Here is a 23,928-nt window from a genome sequence, read left to right on the forward strand (position 1 = left end):
TTTCTTTAGAAATGTTATGAAAAGCTGAATTTTTTTAGTTTACTATAATAAAATTTTTCTGGTAGATTTTACTTCTAAAAGATCAAACCAACCTGATTAAAATATTTTTTTTTACTAGATCAAGGCATTTCATAACTTTACCATTGCAGCAATGTTAAAACCAAGATTCGTAATTGTATTGGACTGAAAGGAACATTAAAATTGAGCTCATTTAAATGGAAACAAAATATTTCTGTAGAGAACAGATAGAAAATTAATGCTGCCAAAGACCCATTACACAACTCTACCAAGTTACTGCTCATTTGGAGAATTGTTCTGTGGGTAAATTTCCAGCCAGTTCTAACAGCAGTTGAAAGAAGGAGACTGGTGGGCTTTTTCCATCATTCCTAAGGCAAATAGTTTTTATAGGAACATAGAATTAAGGGCATCTTTTAATGAGAAGTGCCACAGCTTTTCATAGCAATGTGATAAATACAAACTAATTTTATGAAGCAAGTAGAACATTTAGTTTGGAGGATTTAGTATGGCAAATGCCAATTATTTTTAGAGTAGTTTCTGAATTCACCCTTGAAACCACCATGAGCATGGCGTTACTGAGAGCTGTCTGTGTCCCTTACAGGAAGGGCAGATGATTGGTGTCTCTACAGCGCTTGTCCTCTGCAATTGCCTTGGATCCAGTCATGCACCTGTAGAGCAAGAGCGACTGTTTTGGTATTCCCTGTGGGAAGGCTCAGACTGTCTTTTCCTGGAGGTGATGAAATCCTGATCCCGCAGTGCCAGTTTTGTTTGCAGCTTTCTGATGTGTGCTTTTGTTTGCCATTCATTGGCCTTTAAGTCATTTCCACTAAATCAGGTTGGGTTACTACACTGGGGAATTCCAGTTCTTGAGAGAATGAATTGTTCTGACCTGACAGTTATTTCTAGTCTTTACCCTGGTTCTCTCCTGGAACACCTCACCTTGCTCTCTGGTGGACTTTGGCATTCATTCTGTGATTATCTGTGACCTTTAGAAGTATTTCCTTGCCAAAACCAAACCAAGTTCTCCTTACCGGTTCAGTAACAACTTCTTCAATCAGTGCAGTGCTTTAGTCAGTAGTGATTATCAGTTTTGTTTTAAGCTGCTTTCTGCCCACAACTGCGTACATGGCTTCATACAATATTCTTGATCAAATATGAGTCCCTACCAGATTTCTAATCTAATCAACGTATTCTGTGGAAGGACACAGTATTTTACCTAAGACAGATTGAAACTCAGCCCCAAGTTCTGGGTTGCGGTTCAGAGCTCTGATTCTGAATTTGTCCAATGGCTCCACTTCTGAACTTGACCTTGTTTTCTAGTTGTTGTTCAGATAAACTGGCCTTCCTATAACATTTCAGCCCTTCAGAGAATAAGGGAGCTTATAGTCTTTCCTCTATGTGCACTCCCAAGAACAGCTTTTGAATTCAAAGCTTAACTTTATAGTCCTTACAGCCATCCTAATGAATCTGGACATTTATTGGAGTGCTTTCAAGATGAAAAGGGAGCATTGTACATAAGCAATCATAAATTCTGTACTCAGTAAACTTTGGAACACTGATGAATTTCTTGTTTTTACACATTATTTAACTCAGAAAAACTATACAGATAGCCTTTCAGAAGATTTTCAAAGTACGGAAATACTGCTGTATTAATAATGAGTGCAAAATGTCTTCACAACATATAAATCATCACACCATCTTTACATGAAGAGCAAGTACTCAGTGGCAAAGTACACTTCAGTCTGAGAACTGGAATATGGGCAGACTTCACTGTAATCAGCAACCAAAAGATCTATATGCATGTAAGACCTAGGTAGAATGTGGACATTGCATCACAGGAAAGAAGGGTTTTTCATTAGTGTTTTGCACAATATATAAGAGTTTTCACAGACTGTAAATCATTGCTTGAACAAATTGTTGTGTAATGTGAATGCCCAGACCCATTTCCTAGTTTAGCTCCCTGTACCTTCAGCAAAAGTGAAATATCATTTTAAAGTTTTACTAAATCTTAAGAATTTTCATTTGTCTTACAAATAATAAGACTTACAAATAATATGAAGCAGTACCTTTGCATTAGAACAAATTATTAAAATTGAAGTTACTAGCAGCAGTTGGAGCCTTTACCCATTAAGTTGATAGTGCTGCTAGATTCCCTGTCCGTAGTGAGTTGTACCTAGCTAATGGGGCTGACTTCCACGTACCTCATGATATGGTCAGGGTCTTCTACCTCAGAGGTTTATTTCTGATCGTATTGCTGTCAGAAGTTGTCCCAGTTAGAAAGCCTGTATCTTGAGAATCCTATAGAATAAAATTTGTGAGGCTCGTAATTAACAATGGACTTAATGACTAACTAAGCTTGACGGCAATGAAAACTTCCTGATTAAGAACACTGTAGCAGCTTATATAAGAAGACATTTCTTTTTGTTTACACATTCTACTCTCAACAGTGTGTGTATGTCTGTGATCTCATATGATTTTTATGGTCACTCAAACAAACTATCTTTCTATTGCATTGACATCACCATTTAAGTTCATGTAATACTTTCCCTCCTGTAAGTACATACAGTACAAACAAAAATCCGTCAGAGCAGAAATGGAACTAAAAGAGGAAACTGTAACTGGTGTTGCTACATTTAGTAAAACAAGATCCAGACACATACCAGCCTTGACCTGAATGCCACAGTGACGGTGATGAAAGGCAGTACAAGAATGGGTGCCGCTCCCACGTGAGCTGACACTGAACTCTGCCGATGGTCCTACAGCCTCTCTATTTCTGTGGTGAATCTGCTCCTGCTGTCCGTATTTCTTCAGCAGCACAAACACAAAGATATTTTTCTTCCTTACAAGAATGCCTTTTGTTTCATCAACTGCAGTGTGACCGCAGAGGTGTCAGAGAATGCAAGAACTGATGTGCATTATATATGCATCAGCATTTCCTAAAAAATAGGCAATAAGCACCCCAAAACATTTACGTCCTTTCAAAGTCCTTATATCCTTAGATGATAATAGGGCTGCAGTTTTTGTGAGAGTAAGCTTTCTTCTGAGAAGTTCAGAATCTCTTTTTTTTTTTTTTTTTTTTTTTTTGAGTGGAAAGGATCTTGTATTGGCTAATTTAAGACCCAGTAGGAGCTGTGAGTAAGGCACGTTAGCAGCTGTACAGTACCTTCCTTTTTTAAAGTGCTTTACAACACTAAGGATCTCCTTCCCCTGGATTTTATTCCCTCTCTCCCAATTGAACCACCACTCTGACTGAATGTCTGCTCTGCCTCAAATCAGTTTTCCTGTACGGGTCTGTTTCTCAGCACCTGTCTGCCTTTAATCAGCATGGCCAGCAAGCTCCTGGGGACCAGGACAGCCCTCAGTACCTCTGGCGCATGGGCTGAGTCTCTTTGACCACCATTACCATACCAATCAAATAGCAATAAAACAAAAGGGTGAAATCCTACCCATACTTCTTTGTAGCTGGAGTTATCTAAATATAAGTCTTCTAATAACCTGCATGAATTAGTGGCAAATACATGGGCAGGGAATAGCATATGTGAAGAACAGGATGGGCAGGCTTTCTGAGGGAAGGATGTGACAGGGAGGGAGCTACTACGGGGGGGGTCCCATGTGTACTTTTCCCCAGGTATTACATGTTTGCTGCATAGGAAAGTGTAATAAATGAGCCTTGCCTTGCTCCAGCAAGGGAAGCATGGCTTGGATCTCTCGTCTCATTGTGTATTCCTGGTACCGAACATTGTTCTGATTTGGATACTTTTGAAGATGATGATTCATACTTCAAAGGTTCTTGCTCCTCGATTAGTCATAACCTTGCAGTCCTTTTGCCTTCCAGGGATCCTAGCCATGGCCGTGTGTTCTGTCTGGTGTGAACAGCATTTCGCTACATGCTCACACTCTCTGGTTGTCACCATGACATGGTTGGGTTTTTCAGGTCAGCATTGTAGGCACTGCAGAAATGCATGCTTGGAAAGTTTTTATCTATGCAAATAAAGGGATCTGCGGGGAAAGGAAAGACTGCTCCGTGGCCAAGATAACAGAGTGGTTTGTGCCAGATATTAAATTTCCTCTACCAGGTGCCAACTTCTCAGCACTCTCAGGCAGCAGCTGCTGTCCAGTCCAGCTCCTGTGCACTCACTGCCAAGGTGTTCAAGTCCAGGCAGACTGTGAATGAGAAAAGGTAGATTCAGTGGTGTCTCTATTCCAAAGCACGTAACTTCCAGGATCTTTTGTGTTCAGTATGATTTTGGACATGTTATTTTTCAATACACAGCCTTTCTCTAGCAGTAGCAGTTAAGCTAATATTGTAGGCCAGCTAGTTAAAGACAGAAACAGATTTTAAGTGTGGTAAATACTAGGGCCAGATCTCGCCATAGCAAGAGCAGTAAGAGAAGGAGAGACGAAAATGAAAGCAAAAAAATGGTTGAACCCTGCTGCTGGCACTTATGGAAGAACATTGCAGGTCTTTAAGGCAGTGCTGGGTGGGAAGAGGAGGCTGCTGGAGGGAGCACAAGGAGAGATTTTTTTTTGCAGCTATAGGACATAATTCCTTGTGTTAATCAGTACAGGAGCTTCCTCTTCTCTGAAGATAAGGAAATTGCAAGAAAGACAGGCCTGAGCAGTAGGTGAAGTCTCACCTTGCTTAAGTCAACAGAGTATCCTGTTCTCTGTATGTGTGGTTTCCATAAATGCACAGGATTTTCTAGGCTGGTGGAAAGTTAGTGAGTTTGATAGTTCTGTATCTTGAATCTGCATAAAATACCAGTCAGATCCTGTTTGAAAAAAAGAAATCACTATTTCTCACAGATCTTTCAGCATGTTCCTGCTGACTCTGGAGGCATTTTACTTCAGGCAGTTAGGAGTTATTACAAGAACATATTGCAGTTTGGAGTTTGAAAGAGAGCGCTGTAGAAAGATAATCAAGTTGTTAAAGATGCTCATAATGTTGTCAAAATTTTATTTATATTGAGGGATTGTCTGCTTAGATTCTCCTGAGCAGAATCCAAACTGAAAAATGACTGATTTTGAGTCTTGCTTTCAGACTTGGAGTGCTGGCATGAGCTTCCAATTGTACAAACAAAGTTGAATCTAATTCTCAGCACTGTAATCTCTGTTCGATCCAAATTTAGGCATGATTTTTTTGCCCATTTTTGGAGAAAAATGCAGCGAATGGTGAATGCAACTAAGCTACAGAGAACCAGAAGCAAGTTTTTATGAAGTGCTAAATACACACAGAATGAGCTGTGAGACGTATACACTTTCACCTTTGTTACTACAACTATAGCCTAGCCCTGGTGAGGTTATGTCTCTGAACAGGATAAAATAATGGCCTTCTGCAGTAATTGTTGTAGTTACTACACTGTTTCTTCACCTGCAGAGTATCTTTATTGCAGAAAGATGCCCATTAAAACAGGAGACTGCCTTTGAACAAGGGGCTATAATGATTTTATGATTTTGGAAATGGCATTAATAAAAAATAACTGAAGCTGAGCACCAAAAAAATTCTGTTGGACATTAGAAAATATAATTTTATGGAAAGCTAGCTAAGAAAAAAGTCAGATAAAGCAAGACAGAGACTAACTACACCAGCTCAATACTTTCGGAACAGTAGAAGTATTAATGAATATGACACATGAAGCTATAACTTAAGATGTGCTACAAATTAGAAGCAGATGCTCATACCAGCTTGCCACAGGATGTTACCAGATAAAAATAGAGTTCAAATCTAATAAAGGCAAGCTTGGTGTTGTAGCTTTTTTAACTTCAGCATCATTAGAAGGAAACATGAAATTATTTAACATCAGAAGTGACCAATAAACAAGAACAGTTAATATGGGCTTGGTTGGACAGCATCCAAGATAGCCAAAGGTGTTTTCTGGTGGAAAACATCATCTGAAAATTCAGTAGATAATTTAATTTTTCTGTTTTCCACACAGGAGACCTGAAAACAGTTCACTGCCAGTTGAACTAGCATTGCCATTGCTTTTGATTTCGTCTGGTTGCTTGAATGAGGATTTTTAGCTTAAAAAAAAATTATGAATTTTAATTCAAAGCTAAAGTTTTTCAGTGTTTTTTTTAAACAAATGTCCAATATTTTTGCCTTAGGAGAAGAGACTTGAAATTCTTTACCTGTCCAAGGTCATCAACAGTACAAAATGCTACAAAATGGTACAGTACAGCTCTCTTCACAGCCTCTGTCACCCAGAACTACAGCAGAGGCTTAAACAGACAGAGAACTGAACGGCCAAGAGCTGCCTATTGTGCCAAGGGTGGGGACAGAGCCAACCCCTCTGAGTCCCACTTGTGCTTTTACTGGAAGGGAGATGTATGATAAAAACTTGTAGTTAGCAATACAGCACATTCCTCCTTACTGAGCTTGAGTACTTCCTCTTATTGCGGTGCCAGACTCAATCTTGTTTTCAGGTTTTTGCTTCAAAGGCTGGGCCAGCCCCATGCTGTGTGTGTGTGTTTCACAAGGTTCTGTTGACCTGATCCCCAGACCTTTGCAGTATGAAGATATTACCTACTTTCTTGAACTTTTCACTGGTTGGCCTTTACACTGTGACTGCTGCAGGTGGAACTACGTGCTAATCCATTTATGTCATTTTCCTGCTCACAAGTCTATGGGAGGAGAGGGTTCGATAAAAGCTATGAGTAAACTCCTTTGGGGTAAAACAGAGAAGGCAAGGTTATCTTGGGTTATCTTTGTGTTTAAACTCCAGCCACTTCTATGTAAATAAATTACCTTCCTCAATGCCAGGCCTAGTAACTTTAAGGAAAGTTTAAAAAATAAACCTCACACCTTTGAAACAAACCGGCCAGAAAACAAAAACAGAGCCAAAAAATTGATAATAACTGGGAGTTGCCACTTCACACAGCTCCATGACAGGTATTAAAGCATCCTACCTTTCCACCTGCCATGGCTTCACAGCATGATATGTGGTTCTGGGAATCTGTGAGCAGGGAAAAGCAAAGTGGGGACACAGCAGGAGGTGTGTGCTACGTGCATTTAATGCTGTCCTACGGGGGGTCTCTCCTGTTACATGGGTTGGTGAGCACGAACAAATAGAGTTTGTGGCATAGTGAAGCTGACATTTCTAACTAGACATCCCTGCTCCTCAGCCCCTTCATCTTCTGATATTTTAACTATGAGGACTGCAGTGTGTGTGGAGGCGATAGCCATAGCTGGAGGGCGGACAGGAGCACAGGAGGCTGTACTGAGTTTCAGAGGAGAGGCATGTCCGAGCAAGGACAGGAGTGCATTTGGGACGTTGGATGCCACGATTCTCCTACCATCTCTTCCCGCCTGACAGCATGAAGCTGGGAGCAGTGTTAAGGCCTGATGTGCCCAAATAAAACCACAGCTTTAGAGGATCACAATCACTGATATTGTCTCTCACAGTATCCTTCTGGATACACTGTCCAGTACACTGCTAGATAAGTCCATAATACGTTGGGTGAGCACTTGGCTGACAGGTCGGGCTCAAAGGGTTATAGTAAATGGGGTTACATCAGGCTGGCGGCCAGTCACCAGAGAGGCTCCCCAGGGCTCAATTTTAGTGGTAGAGCTCTTTCATGTTTTTGTAATGATCTGGACACAGGAATCAAATGTACATTAAATAAGTTTGCTGACAATACTAAACTGGGAGGAGCTATGGACTCCCTCGAGGGTAGAAGGGCCTTACAGAGAGATCTGGATAGACTGGAGAGCTGGGCAGTCACCAATGGTATGAAATTTAACAAGAGCAAGAGCCGGATTCACCACCTGGGACAGAGTAATCCTGGTTATACATGCAAATTAGGGGACGAGAGGCTGGAGAGCAGCCCTGCAGAAAGAGGTCTGGGGGTTTGGGTTGATGGCAAGTTAAATATGAGTCAACAGTGTGCCCTGGCAGCCAAAAGGGCCAACTGTGTCCTGGGTGCATCAAGCACAGCATAGCTAGCTGGTCGAGGGAGGCCATTGTCCCACTCTACATAGCACTGGTGCAGCCCCACCTCAAGTACTGTGCAGTTTTGGGTGCCTCCCTCCAAGAAGGACATCAAACTATTAGAGGGTGTCCAGAGGAGGGGGACCAAGATGGTGAAAGGCCTCGAGGGCAAGACTTCTGAGGAGCGGCTGAGGTCACTTGGTTTGTTCAGCTTGGAGAAGAGAAGGCTGAGGGGTGACCTCATCGCAGTCGACAACTTCCTCAAGGGGGACAGCAGAGGGGGAACTGCTGATCTCCTCTGTCTGGTGACCAGTGATGGGACACGAGGAAATGGATGGTAGCTGTGTCAGGTGAAGTTCAGACTGGACATAGGAAAATGTTTTTTACTGAGAGAGTGGTTGGTCACTAGAACAGGCTCCCAGGGCAGTGGTCATGGCACTAAGCCTGTCAGACTTCAAGGAGCATCTGGATGATGCTGTTAGTCATATGGTTTCAGGTCGTCTTGTGAGGAGCAGGGAGTTGGACTTGATGTTCCCTATGGGTCCCTTCCGACTTGAGATATTCTATGATTCTATGATTCATTTAGCTCAGCATGGGCTTGCAGGGGAGGAGGCTTTTTAAGTTTTCCTGTGTTCAGGACTTGCTGACAGCATCAGGAATACAATTATTCAGAAAAACAAGGAAAAGACATTAGCTTCCCAATTTGCAACCTAAAAGATTCAGCTTAGCTTGGCAGGAGTTTACTGTAATCTTAAAAGCAAACAGCAAAGGTTCATAGGGTCCATTTAGTGGGTTCTGTGAAAATATATATAATTAAATGTAACTTAAACTAGTCTCTGGCAACTTTCATGGGGACTTATTGCGTCCCATTTGGGAAGCAAAAGGAATTTTATGTAGCCTTTTGGAATCCAATTCTCCACCTGGCCTACTGGTCTCTTTGCTCATACAGAAATCTTTTGATCTGAATGTAGCTGCAAATAAAAAAGAGAATGGCTGTTACATCTGTTAGGCATCGCACATGACAGATGATGGTATAGTTTAACAAAGAATTGGAACAAGTCTGACATTTTCTTCCTTGTCTGAATAGTTGAATCCACAGAAAGCATACTAGGCACAGAACTATTAAATTATTTGAGGGTTTTTGAAACAGAAACTAAGGAATAGGATTAAATAGGAGAAAATAAAATCCTAAGAGAAGGAAATTGATGATATTTTCTCATTTTGAATGAATACAAGAATTAAATCATCACATTCTCTTACAAAAGCTCTATATACCCTTTGACTACTAGCTTAGGCCAACTCTAAGTCCATTGCTATCTGACTTCAATCTTTCCTCTAAAAAGAGAGAGGGAAAAGTTTATTTTAAAAGAAGGTTTTCTTCACTGAGTGAGACTGATTGTATCCAAGTGTTTTGCCATAAAAAAAGCTGAAGGGGGACAGGAAGAATAAAATATCTAGAAAAAGGTGTTTTGCTGGGGATTGCTTGACATGATTTTTAGGCTGTACTAGCATTTTATCCAGTTGCTGACTGTTGTTCATAGACACAGCCAAACTGCATATGTGGGACTTTGTTCCAATACCAGAATGTTGCTGTTGAATAAACAGCCTTAGTCTCAACTACCTCTGAAAAAGCCCCTCGCTAGAGCAAAGAGCCATCGTTCCCAACACTAAAGGGTTGCCCATGTGCAGGTGCCTCCTTGGAAGAGGTCACACTTAGCAAGCTCCCTCACAAGGTGTTTCAAGTCAGATGCCCAAGAAGGTCCCAGATCATTGCTGAGGCTTGAAAACTTGGCCAAGGAGGACTGGTCCCTTGGTCAGGAAAACCAGCCTGATGGGTTTCAGTACTGTTAACACAGCTTGGTTTCTTCAGCAACTGTAATCACGAGTAATCCTTCTACAGAAAATAGTTGCCATGGAGCTTCTGGAACAGGAAGAAGCAGGTATTTATAGAAGTGGCTTGGAGGTCATCTGAGTGTCTTTGACCAATATGACTGACACAGGCTCCAAGGCTCATGCTCATCTTAGCTTTGCATGTGCACAAGCTAAGCCTGGAATCTCATTAGAGAGGCCGGGAATGGTGATAGTGTTAGTCAAACAAACAAGTTACACTTGTTATCCTTCTTCCACAATTAAGCTTGAACTTTGTCTCTTTCTCACCATCCTGCTGTGAAATTGGAATTTCTGTTGTGATTGCATGTGGCTTAGGTTTTGTGTATATTGGTTAAATGGTGTCTGGGCTACATATCAGTCGGTCTAAACTGGAAGAAGCAGGAGCAGATGCACAAGAAATTGGTTGAAGAGAGAAAAGGAAATGGACAACACACACACAAACAGACCTTACCTACTTCATCTGCAAACTCTTGACACAAAATAAGTGTGGTCAAAAACCTTAGAGGCTGGCAGATTTCAGTAAAGGTGAGAAATTAGATATTGTGATCTCATAAAAGAGCTTTTGAAATATATTTAAATCCAATGAGGATAGACACAGCAGATTGACTCATAGGGATAGTTGCAGAGGACAACTGCAGGGTTTGGGTGACATCACAGAGCTTTATTATTTCATTTTTGTAAGGTTTCCTAGTGTCATCACAACATTTGTGTATGTGATGGACCCACCATATTGTCTAAGCATGGGAGAGACAGTAGTGACTCTGGAGCTAATAGTTGCTGTGATTTCTTGTTTTAATGGCTCCTGTCAAGTCTTCAGTTTCCTGTCATCTCAAATGCCATCTCAGCAGAAGAGTTGGGGGGGGAATGCTTGGATTCTTCATTTGGTTTGTTTTTTTCTCTGAAGAAAAGTATCTTTTATTTTCCTGGCATTAGTCTGGCAAGAATTTGTGTTTTGCGGGCATGAGGAGATGACCTATGTACTGCTTTCTACCTGCTGAGCCTGTGAAATGCCATACTATATCCAAACTGCATCTCCAGGCTTCAGAAACATTAGTATCTTTTATCTGCCTTTTCCTGTTTAATTGCTTCTCTATTGCTGTCAAAGCCTTATTTTGAATTTTTTCCATAACTCTAAATGGCTTTAGGGTGTTAGAAGCTTTTAGTTGTTCTATTTCCCTATTGTTTCTTTCTCTCATCTCCAGCAGGCTTTTGCTTTGGTGTTGATTTTTTAAGCACAGAGATTTTTTTCTGAATTTCTCTTTTTCAGGAGTCTCACTTGTATTACTACTGGTGTTCATTAAAGTAGATCTCAGGACTTTCAGCATCAATGTTTGATATAACAAAATTAAAAGAGGACATCTCTGACTGCATCTGTTCAGTCTGAGATGAGGATAAGCTATTTCTTTTGGCTAGCTTTTAAAGGAAAAAACTTTCAGCAGAAGGGCCAGAAAAAGCAAGACCTGAGTCCTTGCTTCAGCCTAGATTTCCATCTTTTTCAGTGGTATAACAATATTTCAACTGCAGAGGTTTACTTAATTTTATATGAAAAAAGCAAAAAGCTCATTCACCTCAAAGGCAGGAGGCTGGACTAGAGGTACATTCTAGCCTAAGTTGTTCTGTGATTCTAAATAGTATATTCCTGAGATCTGTGGCAGAACTGATACAAATGCTCAGGTTAAGTTTAAGGAAAAAAAAAAGGCTATTACAACAAAATTTTAAAAATGTTTTGAAAAGAAAAGTTAAAAACTTATGTCACAACATTTTCCCACTTTTTTTTTTAAATGCTTGAGCTTGTTGCTGAATTTGAGACAATTTAGTCTTTTGGAAAATCAGTTCTGATGAATTTGCAAAAACAAAGACATGTGTCCCATCTCCAATGACCTCCTCCCAGACACTTTTCTCATTATAAAACAGACTAATATGATCTAATCTTCTCCAAATAGAGTTTAGCTTGTTTTGTCTCCAGTGGGAAATTACCTTCAAACATTAACCAAAGACACATCTTAATAAATAAATGTATTAAAGTGATAAAAACTTAGACTTACTGGTTCTGCTTTATCACTGTGCTAGGATCAACAGCTTTTCAAAAGGCTGGAGAATGTGCCTCTTCTGTTTGGGCTCTCATGTAAACAGGATGCTTAGATTGTCTTCAAAGGTTGCATCCTTGTCCTCCTCACTCTTTGTCCCTGCCTGTGGTTAACCATGTTCAAAGAAGCTTAATCCAGACTGGAAGAGGTGCAGAGAAGGGATGTCAGAATGACCAGAGGAACTGAGATGTAACTAGAGGAATTTGGTTTATTTACCTTAGAAATACCAAAGACTGAGAGGAGATATGACAGGTCTCAATAGACAAGGGCAAAGGGAAAGATGGGAGGAAAGAAGGGGAAGGGGGGGATAGCAGCAAAGGAGGAAAAGCAAGCTGATTAAGCACAAGTACAGTTCTTAAAAAAAGTCCGTTTGATCTTCAGAACAGGGGGGAAACCTTAACTGGTTGAATTGAGGTTTGATCATTTTGAAGGGAATGGAATGACACTATGGTCCATAACGTATTAGATTGCATGACCTAGATCTGCCCTTCTCCAACCTCCTGCTTTGTGTCTTCTGACACCACAGTGACCCTTTCTGCTAAAGAAGCTAAGATCAACCCTTCCAGATCATCCATTCTAACAAATCTTTATAAAGTGTTTACTTTTTTTTCCTGATCCTGTAATAAGAATGCTTGATACCTTCTTTTGATAAAGACGAAGATCCAGGTGCCAAGTTGGTAAATATCGGTACTATTTTGGAGCAAAGCCAGCAAGTTAGCCATTTGCAGTCTGTTTTATCATTTGTGACCTTAGTGTGCCTGTGAAACCCCTGACCTTGTTTGGAGTGCCATGTGGTGATTGTATTCTTGTGTTTGCAATCTTTATCTTTCTAAGTGAAAGGCCTAAAACAGGTGTCCATGTCATTAAATATTGTGCTTGAAATATTCAAACTAGTGGAGATACTATCTGGCCTTGATTTAGGCAGATAAGGAAGGACCGGACCTCGATCTTTATATAAACAGCCAACAGCATAGCAGTAAATCTGTATGCCAGTGTGGCAGATTGAACTCTTCTCTAGGGTTCAGTTTCCTCTCCACCGTCCACACCCACTTTATCAGCCAATGCATGCCCATGGAGAAAGCATATTTATTGTCAAGTAAGCCAGTGAACCCTGAAAAACCTTAGGAGACAATCAAGGTGTAGCAGAATGTACCAGAACTTCTGATTGAATTGGTATTACCAATAGTCTTTTAGTCTTTGATGGGAAAAACGTTTCTTTCACAACACCGTCAACCTCCTCGTAATCTTGTTGAGGTTAACAAATGAGAACATCTATTTGTCTAGTGTCTCAGCCAGTTACCTCAAACACACCCAGAGCAAGCCCCACCTGCATGTCATTTGAATGCAAATGAAAAAACATGATTGTCTTCTCATCAGTTAAGCAAGTGGGTAAAGGCAGCCCTCATTGTTTGGCTTTATTTTCTACCATGATATTTCCTTACCCTCTTCAACATTCACTTAGCTAGGAAGGATGCTAGTTAAAGAAGTTTTGACACAAAACTGTGTAATTTAGCCTGTAAAGCAACACTATATATGGGCAAAAGCCAAGAAATGGGAAGCACTGAAACATCTGAAAGAGAAAGCCAGCCAATATTAACCCCTTGCTGGAAGGACTGACGTACCTGTGTTGTCCCTTGTACTACCAGTGCCTAGTTTAGTATCAGTGTCAACTTTAATGCTGCACACATACCTAGAGCCCTTCCTCAGTGTCCCAGTAAAGGCGGCAACCATGATTTACACCCTAGGAAGATTCAGGTAATGTCTTGTTCTATTTCCATGCATGCATAGCAGAATAGAGGTGACCAAGTTACATGCTGAACAATTCCTTCTTTCTGGAACTACATTCCAACATCAAAGCTCATTTTCCAGGAAACAAATAAAAAATAACAACAAAAGAACCCCTCAATCCAAAGCAAAAAGCAAATTTTCACGTAATTAACAAAGCTGTGTCTTATGGGAGTGTCTCCTACCCACAGAATCTTGTATAAGCAAGACTGGCATGTCTTCCCCAAACTGGATGTTTGCTGGCACCATAACAAGCACTGCTGAAAACAATGCTTGTAAGGTTACCATTTCATTGACATCTAACGCCAGAATGGCTTAAATGAAATGCTACCTTAAAACATCTGTAGAACAAAGTGGCATGGGATTGGTTAATGAAATTCTGCAGTGACAATCAATAAACACAGGATCCTACAGTTTGGACATGAATCATCAATTTTAAAATGAAAAGTAACATTCAAAAATCATTGTTTTGAATGAATCTTATTTCTCCATACTGCAACAGCTCTGGCGTGTTTGTACTAAGTCCTGGAGTATCAGCTCAAGTATGTTTGGAATTGGATGGAGTAACAGAAAGAAGTTTCCCAGGATGTTTCCTAGGCCTTCCCATCACAGACAGAAAATCTAATCCTCTTCTTCAGCTTTTACAACTGTTTGTAAAAAAAACAAGAGAGAAGATGATCCTTTGGCAATATGAAAATGAACATTGTACAGCCATCACACCCAGATTTTCACTATAAACTGGAGTATTTCTCACAGGGAGCACCTGGGGAGGGGGGAAAGGCTGCTGTTGTATCTACCTTTGGATGGAGGAAGGGAGAGGGACTGGTCAGTGTTTGGTTTTGATCTGGCAGTTAACTTCCCAGGGGCTGCTCAATCCCCTTTTTTCAGTAGTTGCTGCTGCTGTGAACGTGTCCTGGTGTTCCCTGCCAGGTGCATAAGTGCAGGTTCTTGTGTCTTGCTCCGTCGCATGGAAAGGATGTCAGCGCAGTTTCTTACTTTGCATTCCTACACTCTTGTGCAAACCTTACTCCCTTGCTTGCCAGTGAAGGAGAGGTTTGTAATGAGGAGTGCAGGAGATTACAGGATTGCCAGACCAAGATTATACAAAGAAACTCATGAATGAAGAAAAGTTTGCAGAACTTCACAGTCCAAAAGTATCTGGATGAGTGCCATCAGATGTTGGTAATTGCCCCAACTTGAAGGAAAAAACATGCCTTCATAATACTTTTTTCACTTGAACATTAAAACCAGCTACAGAAAATGCAGGTTCTTTGAGAATAAAAAAATAACAGTGTAAAACTCAACACATTAAACCTCTTCAGCTTTGAGGAAAGTAGAGCGTATTTTTTTTATCCTCTGCAGTAGAACATTTTTAGAAGTGGGCATCCTTTACGCTGCAGAGCAGCTGTAACCTGGTGGAAGCAGGTTGTTAACATCGGGTATACTGATACTTTCAGCAATTCAGCAGAGCAGAAAATGACACCATTTTTGTAAATTTTTCCCAAACTTTAGGAATGGTAGATGTACATTTTTTCTGCTAATTGTAGCAGCAGTATATATTTCAATCTCTTACATCTGAAGTAAAAAAGACAAAAAAAGCTTTCTCTGTTCATTGTGCAGTGATACTTGCCATGGAGAAAGAAGAGATAAAATTCTGTTTGTTCCATCTGGACCCCTGATCCCACACAAATCATGGACACTAAAATGCTGACATGAGATGTGAATGAGTTGAGCTACCAAGAAAGATGAATTTTTCTCTGCATAACTAATAGCAAAATGTCTTCTGAGAGATTCCTTTCAGATGCACATCTGCACTGAGGCCTCAGATCAGGACTGTACTCAGTCCCTTACCTTTCTGTACTGAGACTTCTTGAAGTCTGATAGAGACTTTGGCCCTTTCCCAAAATAAATTACCAGCCCAGAGTGGCAATTAGGTGGAACTGTAATCCAAAACTGTAATCCTAGAAGCCTCATGCTGGGATGCTGCCTAAGCCTAACATGATTAGGCACAGGAAGTCAGGCAGCCTGGAAGACCCTGAGGTTCCTCAGTGTTGGCATCTCTAAGCGGCTTGATTAAAATCAGTGTTTCATCAGAAAATGGCATCTCTTTGGCTGTTGGGGCAGCTGCTCTGGGAGCATGCTAAAAGGATGCACCTCCAAGCAGGTGTTACCACTGCCACCTTGCTGATGGCATGGCTATGTGAAGGGGGGAGTTGCCTTCACACTCATTTTACCCAGCCAAGGCTCTGGCCCTTTCGCTGGGCTTTTGGGGACAGATATGGCTGTTCCTGATACTGCTGGAGAAGAGGAGCTGCTGGACTGTGAGGATGGGCTGCTCAGAAGAGCATGAGCCAGAGGGAGAAAGCCTCAGGGCTTGGAAAGGAAAGCCAGGGGAGTGGCCAGGTTTGTGGCAACCAGGGTGTGTGTTGTGGGTATTAAAATAACTTACGGTGTTTCTGGTTAAAGCTTTTTCCAATCAATTATGGATTATCTGGAGGGTGGTCAGCTTTCTTCCCTGCTTGAGGGGAATACAAATGCACTCCCTAGTTTTAGAGGGGAGGAGGCCCCGTGGTGACCATAAAGAAAATTATGGGTTCTGGGATTCATGGGGTCCAGTGCTTGTGTCCACTGCAGTTCACATGTTTTCTGCTAAACAGGTACTGCAGAAAATACTTTAGCAACCCTACCTCTGCTCTCCTCTTTGTAAAAAGAGTGTAAAAAGGCTATGTTCTGTTAAAAGGATTTGAGTCTAGTGATGGAAAGAGCTGTATAAGAACTAGATAGTAGTAGGAATAATATCTCTATCATTCTTATTCTTTTTCTCTTTAGACTTAGAATTGTGTTATTTTAACAGGTGATTTTATGGTGTTATTACTTGATGTGTGTATGCTTTTGCTTACGTGAGGAGTCCCACTGACTTGGATGAGCTATTTCTGAGAGTAAATTGCTAACCTGCTGGAACAGGTATCACACAAAGGAAAGTGTTGATGGAGGTATTTCCCTTCCTAAGATGTCGGGCAGGGCTAACAGCCTGGCTTTTATCATGTTGTGAAGGAGGGCAATCACAAGGATAATTCTTTTAGAGAACCTATAGAAGGACTGTATGTTAATATGTAAAATTACCTCAAGGAAAAGTGGACTGAGCTGAAAGGTCTTTTTGCTGTGTGGTAGTCAATGCCTGTATTTCAAAGCCTTACTGTTAGTCAAAAGCTTCTCAAGAATATGCATTTATGTTATCGTCTGTGAAAAGCTGTTTGTGTGTAACTAGCAAGAAGGTATAGAACTTAAAACCTAAAACAAACAAAAAAACCCCTGTCCAGCATCTCCTGGCTTTGCTGAATTCCACAAGTATTAGCACTTGATACTGGGGAAGAATTTGAAAATTAAACTGTTAATGAGATTGATGAACTCAGTTCAGCATATTTGAACTCATTCCTAGGCTTTATTTTACTCAATTAAAAATGACTCCTTAGTTTCTACTGGCCACGCCTCTGAAATATTTCCCAATAGGCAAGTCATTATATTCTGACACCTATGTGCTCCCCGATCATTAAATTTTGATAATTGCATGCTCCCAGGATTTAGTTCTTCCATACTTTATCTCTTCTCTTTTATTAGTTGTATCTGTTGTTATGTCTTCCACTCTATGATACTTGAGGTTTTGCACTTACACAGTGTTGCAGTTGCTCAAAGAACGTGTTTGGAGCATGCCTCTAGGATGGTCAGGAAGGGGGCAGGTGGAGTGAGACCTGGCTGATCCATCTTGAACAGGCTTGGATGTTTGTTTGGCACCAGGCTGCTTTGTCCAGGGAAAGCTGAGATGCTCTGGACCATGTGCGGAAGCAGAACTGGGGGAATTAGGAGTCCTGGGCTGCAAATGCAGTTGTTCACAGCACTTTGGTAACTCTAATGCAAGTTAGTATTTCAGCAGAGATTTTCAGAGGTTTACACAATTGATATAAACATCTAGCCTCTATTTAATCCTACTTTGAACATCCTAGTCTTTTTTTTTTTCTTGCTTTGCTCCTTATTCTAGATGGAGCTCCATGTTCGAGAAATATCATATATTCCCATATGGCAACTTTAGTAGTATCAGCCAAATTGACAAGTTCTCAGGGACTGAAGACAGCCAGTGCTACAAGGAAGGCTGTGGTATCCTGGAAAGAGCTTTGGTCTGCGAGAGCGAAGGATTTGACAAGCACATTCCATCCAAAAATTCCTGAAGAGACTCGAGTCTCTTCTCAGGTTCTCTTCAATTAAAACTCAAAAATAATAAAATCAACTAATGTGGAGATCAATGTACCATAGACACAAAACTGACAACCTTGAAAACAGTCTTGAAAACACCTTGATTAATTTTGTGGATGGAGATTTGTGGGTCCCTTTTTAGTGGCTGTGACAGTAAAATCTTCCAGACTTAGTGTCGTGGAAGAGCAGTACTGTAGAGCCTTTCAGTTCTACTGGTATATTTGAGTGAGTTTATTTCTGCCTTGTATTGTCTTCCCACATGCATATGTAAAACTTCCCCATCACTAACCTGATTACTGTGTATTATGTTAACTGCAGGTTGCAGCCTGCCAAAAATGCCCAAAGGCAAATTTGCTTTCCATACAGTTTCAAGTCTCCGCCCTCAAATATAAAAAAGGGATTTTCCTAGGAGCATGACTTAGAAGGCTTACGCATTTTGCTCTTAAAGCAGTTTTGCAACTGTTCTGTTGTGAGGAGATGAGCAAGTGAGCTTTCAGCTGCCTCTTTTGGGTTATGATAGCAGACTGTCCATAGGGGCAAGTAGCTCCTCAGGAATGACCTTGCTGCACTTCTCACCTCCGAGTTGGTCACACAGATGAATCCAAAAGTGCTGAAGTTGGGGAAAAATCTGATCAAGCACCAATTGTTGAGATTAGGCCAATACAGGTCTTTAATATGATTACATAATGCATAATAGAGTATATTATTTAGTATTACATTAGTGAACCAAACTCTTCAGACATTACTGAAAACTTTCAATAGCCCCTTTCTAAGTTTCTGAATCAAATTTTCTTAGAATTTCCATTCCATTAAACCTTTAATGAAAATGAACTTGTGGCTTGAGATTCAAATGGAGTAGATGTGTGCTTCATGATGGCCTGTTGAACAGCAGCAATGAACATCCCAGCTATGCAGAACAGGCACAAAACTGATAAAGAAGGAAAACAGATCCAGGAAGAAGGATGTATAAAAGATAATCTCCTTTTACCATGAGCAAAATCTCAATCCTCACCCTAAAGGGATAAGCAGGGTTGGAAGCAGAATCTGCTTCGTATCTCAGTTGTCTGGGTCATACAAACTGATGGATGGGGACCATTAGAACTAGGAAAGCCAGTATTGGCATGAGGCCTCAAGTAATTATTTTCCACTCCCCTTGTGTTTTGTTATAAACTCTGACAGTCTGCTTCCAGAAGCACCTCTCTGAAGCTGCAGATAGCTATTTCAGAAACAACTGCCTTTTGTCTCTGTAATTTGCATTGCCTGTGCCCTTGACAATACCATCATCACCTCTCCATCCTGTCTTCATAGCAGGAGGGCCACTTCTTGCCATGCCTTCTTTCTAAATACACCTCCACCTTGCTTACAGCTGGCACACAGTGAAATAATACATTTCTCACAAGATGGAGAATGCTGCCTTACTTTCATGGGTTGTTTGACCAATGACTTTTTATTTATTTATTTATTAAGTTAGTGGCAAAGGTTTGTTCTAGATCACCTGCAGTTCAGTTCACGACCAAGGAAACTGGCTTGCTCATTATCACTTCATCTTTAAATCAAGGCTGATGCTTTCTTAAGCAGAAAGCATTAATTTAAATGTGAACTGTAGGTTTTGATTCTGTTCACCTGTAGAGGAGTAGATAATTCATGCTGCTGCAGGAGCCAACAGCCTAAATTTTCTGCCTTGCTTCACCTGTCAGTTTATAGCGATCCCTTCTGACTTTCTGATCCTCTCTTCTACAGAGCGCAACATGGCTGTGGAGTTCTGGATGAGAGTAAGTATGTGCTGTTGAGGATGGTTAGATGGTTTATGTCATCTTCCTCAGATTCTGAAGGCCAAGGTATAGTGGTTTTGTTTGATTAGGGTTTTTTTGGGTTTGGGTTTGTTTGGTTGGGGGGTTTTTAGTTTTGTTTTCATGTTTTGGGTTTTTTTTGTTGTGTTTTGTTTGTTTGTTTGTTTTTTCTTTCTGGTTGCTTGGTTTACTGCCATTTGGTTACCTGATGTTTGCCTGTAGCTGTAGGGAAGCTGCTCTGCTGATGCTGGAATAAAATAGGAGGGGACTGTTTCTGTCAGCCAGCAAATACAGCTATGGTGTTCCTCACTGCCATCTTTGCCTTTGTGGGAAGGTGCTATCATCCTTGTCATGGCCATCTAATGCACACTGGCATATGCCTTATTGTTCAGAGGTGTGGAGCTGGTTCATAACATGACACTGGGTACCATGGGGCAAGTGTCAAGTAGCTGCACTCGCAGGCATACCAGAATGGCAGATGTGTGTAGTTTGATTCCTGTGGCAGGGATCTCCACGGATAAAATGTGTTTATCAGTAGGTAGCCAGGCCCAGCTCCATCAGCTTTTCATGTAGCATCCTTGTGTGCTGCTGGTGGGTTTGACTGTTAGCCTTGCAGAACACCAATAATTATTCCTGCACTTGAGCTCTTGTTTATTTTGGGCTGTCAGCTAGGGCAGATGTTATTCTGAACTACATGATTCATGTCTGGTAGGTGGACACTTCCACGTGCAGCTGCCAGTGCTGCTTGGTCTTCTCTGGGTGGGAGAAAACTTAATTTGTTTTGAGATTCATGACTCTTTTTTTGAGGACTCGTGCATGTTAGAGATGGCAAGGCTGCAGGCATCTCTTGCGTTCACTCTTGCTCCTCTTCTGGATCACTTTATCCTAGAAACGACTGCCTGCCTTGTAGACACACCAGTGATTTCCTTTTACCACTTTAATGCCAGGATTAGTGCTATTCTAAAGCTGTTGCTTCTACGTGCAGTGGGTTTTCTGGTCTTTAGCTCCATCCAGTTGGGAATGGGAGAGGTAAAGGAGTCCTGGCTTTGTCTGCTGAATTGGTTTTGAATTTGTGTGCCAGGTGCTGACATTAGTAAGCACTGCTATTGCAGAAAATACAGATTAAGAAACAGAATTTACTCATCGTGTTCTTAAATAAGCACACTAAACACATCTACTTCATCGCCATAGCTGTGTTTGTGTTAGCTGAGGGCAATACCCAACATCTAATAGCACTGGTGCAACCGAATGGAAAATATGGGTATCTCACTGCTCCTAGGAAATGTCCAAATTGTTTGCTGTGTAGTCGGCATGTTAAGGTTATCATTAATGGTTGGGGTGGGTTTTTTTCCTTTTCTTTTTTTCCCCCCATTGGATTAACAGAGTGTTCAGCAAGTGGAGTTCATAGTAATCCAGGGGTGCTTTCCAAATTACTTAGGTACCTCAGTTATGCTGCTGGTCAGGAGATGGGATATGTCATCTGTGGCAGAACCAAGCTGGCTTTGGTTTGCTGGTTGTTATCTCCGTCTTTCTAGCTGAGACATTCCAGCGGTAACTGGCTCGCAGGGTGCTTGGCCGATGGGTGGCTATGCTAGCTGTGAGGAACCAGCCTTCAGGGCTCAACCTGATGGCCTCAACCTCTAGTGAATGCAAATCAAACTGCTGTGCTATTCAGCTGCATAGCTAACGGGGAGGCAAAAAAAGGCCCTGCTTCAGGCGCAATTCTCTTAATGATACTCATCTCTCCACTGATCTCACCTGGAATTATGACTGTGCTGTGATTTTTATTTTTCCTCTTTAAATACAGAAAATGCATTAGAAATGAAAATTCACATGGTCAAAAACAGAACACATCCCAGGAGTGGTACCTCCAGTATAGTTTTACTTTTAGTCATCTTGAGTTAGACAGAGACAATGCCAGCCAATGACTCCGCAACATTACAACATGCACTTAATCCTAATAAGGAGGGAGAGGCTGTGGCTAACAGGTTGTTTTTCATCTCATTTCATTTCTAAACAAGCTGATACCCAATTCTGAATCATGAGTTTGGAAGAGAACTCGGTGCTTTTGTCAGGCCCAGCATTGTTTACAGGAACACTTCTGTTTCCCCCTGGCTAGACGGTGACCCACAGATACTGAAGTTACCAAAAATCCAACACCAAACCATGCTATCTCATTTTATTTCAAATTCATAACTCAAATTGGGATTGTCAAAAAGGTTCATTTAGTTTATGTACAGTTCAAATAGGCTTTAGAAGATTGACTGATTTCTCAGTGTGTCCTTGGTGGGGGTGGGTTTTGTATTGTTTCATACAGAACTAGCCTGAAGGTTTGTGTTTGGCATTGTGGCTTGGCCACTTGAATCCAGAATTCCCAGGCAGCCTGTTGAAGCAGTATTTTCTCAAATTTTTATTTATTTATTCTCCCCAAAGCTTGTGTCCTGCTAGGATGCTACACTTGTACCGGCTTTTGGTTCCAAAGATAGAGTATCCTGGCATCCCTCCAGTTTCTAAAACAGAGCTGTCCTAGAGAACCTGCTGCACAGGGTGATAAAATACAATCTGGTTTTACCTTCCTACCTGTCACACTCTGTCCCACTGTCATGGTTTAAACCATGTTGCCAGCTGGCAGCTAAGCACCACGCAGCCGCTTGCTCACTCCCCCCTGCCCCTCTAGTGGGATGGGGGAGAGAATTGAAGAAAACAGTAAAACTCGTGGGTTGGGATAAGGACAGTTTAATGGGACAGAGAGGAAGAAAATAATAATGATAATAATAATAAAATGACAATAATAATAACGAATTAGGATATACAAAACAAGTGATGCACAACGCAATTGCTCACCACTTGCTGACTGATGCTCAGGTAGTTCCCGAGCAGCGATCTGTGCCCCTGGCCAACTCCCCCCCCCCCCAGTTTATATACTGGGCATGACATCACATGGTATGGAATACCCCTTTGGCCAGTTTGGGTCAGCTGTCCTGGCTGTGTCCCCTCCCAGCTTCTTGTGCCCCTCCAGGCTTCTTGCTGGCTGGGCAGGAGAAGCTGGAAAACCCTTGACTGAGTATAAACACTGTTTAGCAACAACTGAACACATCAGTGTGTTATCAACATTCTTCTACTAAATTCAAAATGTAACGCTATACTGGCTACTAGAAAGAAAATTAACTCTATCCCAGCTGAAACCGGGACGCCCACACTTCTCACTTCTGGTACACCTCTTAGTCATGACTGCATCGAGCCATCCTGAGTAGCGCTTTACTCAACGAGAAGTCCCACTAATTGAGGACAGAAAGTGTGTTTGTCACGGTGTGGATCTGGAAGAGCCATGGAAAAGAGGAGTTAGAAACAGAGGAGGGCAATTAAGCAGCCAGCCACCGGTGTCCCCTTGTGCCTGTACGGGGAGTGTGCTTTGGCCAGTGTCCTCCTGCGTGTCCTTAGGGGATGCCTGGGGAAGGTGGCTTTGGTGGGTGAATCAGGGGAGTGCTTCAGAAAAAGTCTTTGAGTCGTTGCTCGTTAAATTCCTCCTCTGGCGACGGCTTCGCTTTTATGACCTGCCCTTTCTGTGCCTCTCGGGTAGGTGGAAGGTGTATTGAGAAGCTGAAATTTCCATGCTGGTTAACTCCCTTGTGGCCTTTGCTTTCGCGCGTCCCCTGAGCCTGGACTCCAGCCCGGAGCAGGCTAAGAAGGAATGAGGCAGGTACGGGTGGGGAGGGAGCCACGAGCGGGGTCTCCCCCGAGTGAACTAGGCGAGGCAGGCGGGCAGCGCCGCTGTGGGGAGGGCTGGGGAGGTAGCGGGGTCCGCGCGTGACGGGGACGTGGCGGCCCTGTGGGCAGCAGGCAAGGGGGTGGGAGCGTGGGTAGGTACCGGCGGAGGGAAGGGGAAGGTGGGGGGCGAGGGGGCGGGCAGGCGGGGGCGCCGGGGAGGCTGAAGAGCCCGGGCCGAGGCGGCGAGCGGCGGGCGGTGCGCGGCAGGGAAGTGGGTCGGGGGAAGGTGAGGAGGGGAGGGCGTGCGGAGGGCAGGGGGTGTTTAGGAGGGGAAGTGGGCAGGCGGCCGGGCAGGGCAGGGTGTTCCCAAGGAAGTGGGCGCCGGGCTGGAGGAGGGTCGGCGGGCTGGGGCGGGCGGCCAGGGGGTGCCCCGGGGGCGGGAGGTGCCGCCCCGCCCGCGCCGTGGGGCAGCCC

This window comes from Haliaeetus albicilla, chromosome 23 (genome assembly GCF_947461875.1).
Source record: "Haliaeetus albicilla chromosome 23, bHalAlb1.1, whole genome shotgun sequence".
Taxonomy (NCBI): Eukaryota; Metazoa; Chordata; class Aves; order Accipitriformes; family Accipitridae; genus Haliaeetus; species Haliaeetus albicilla.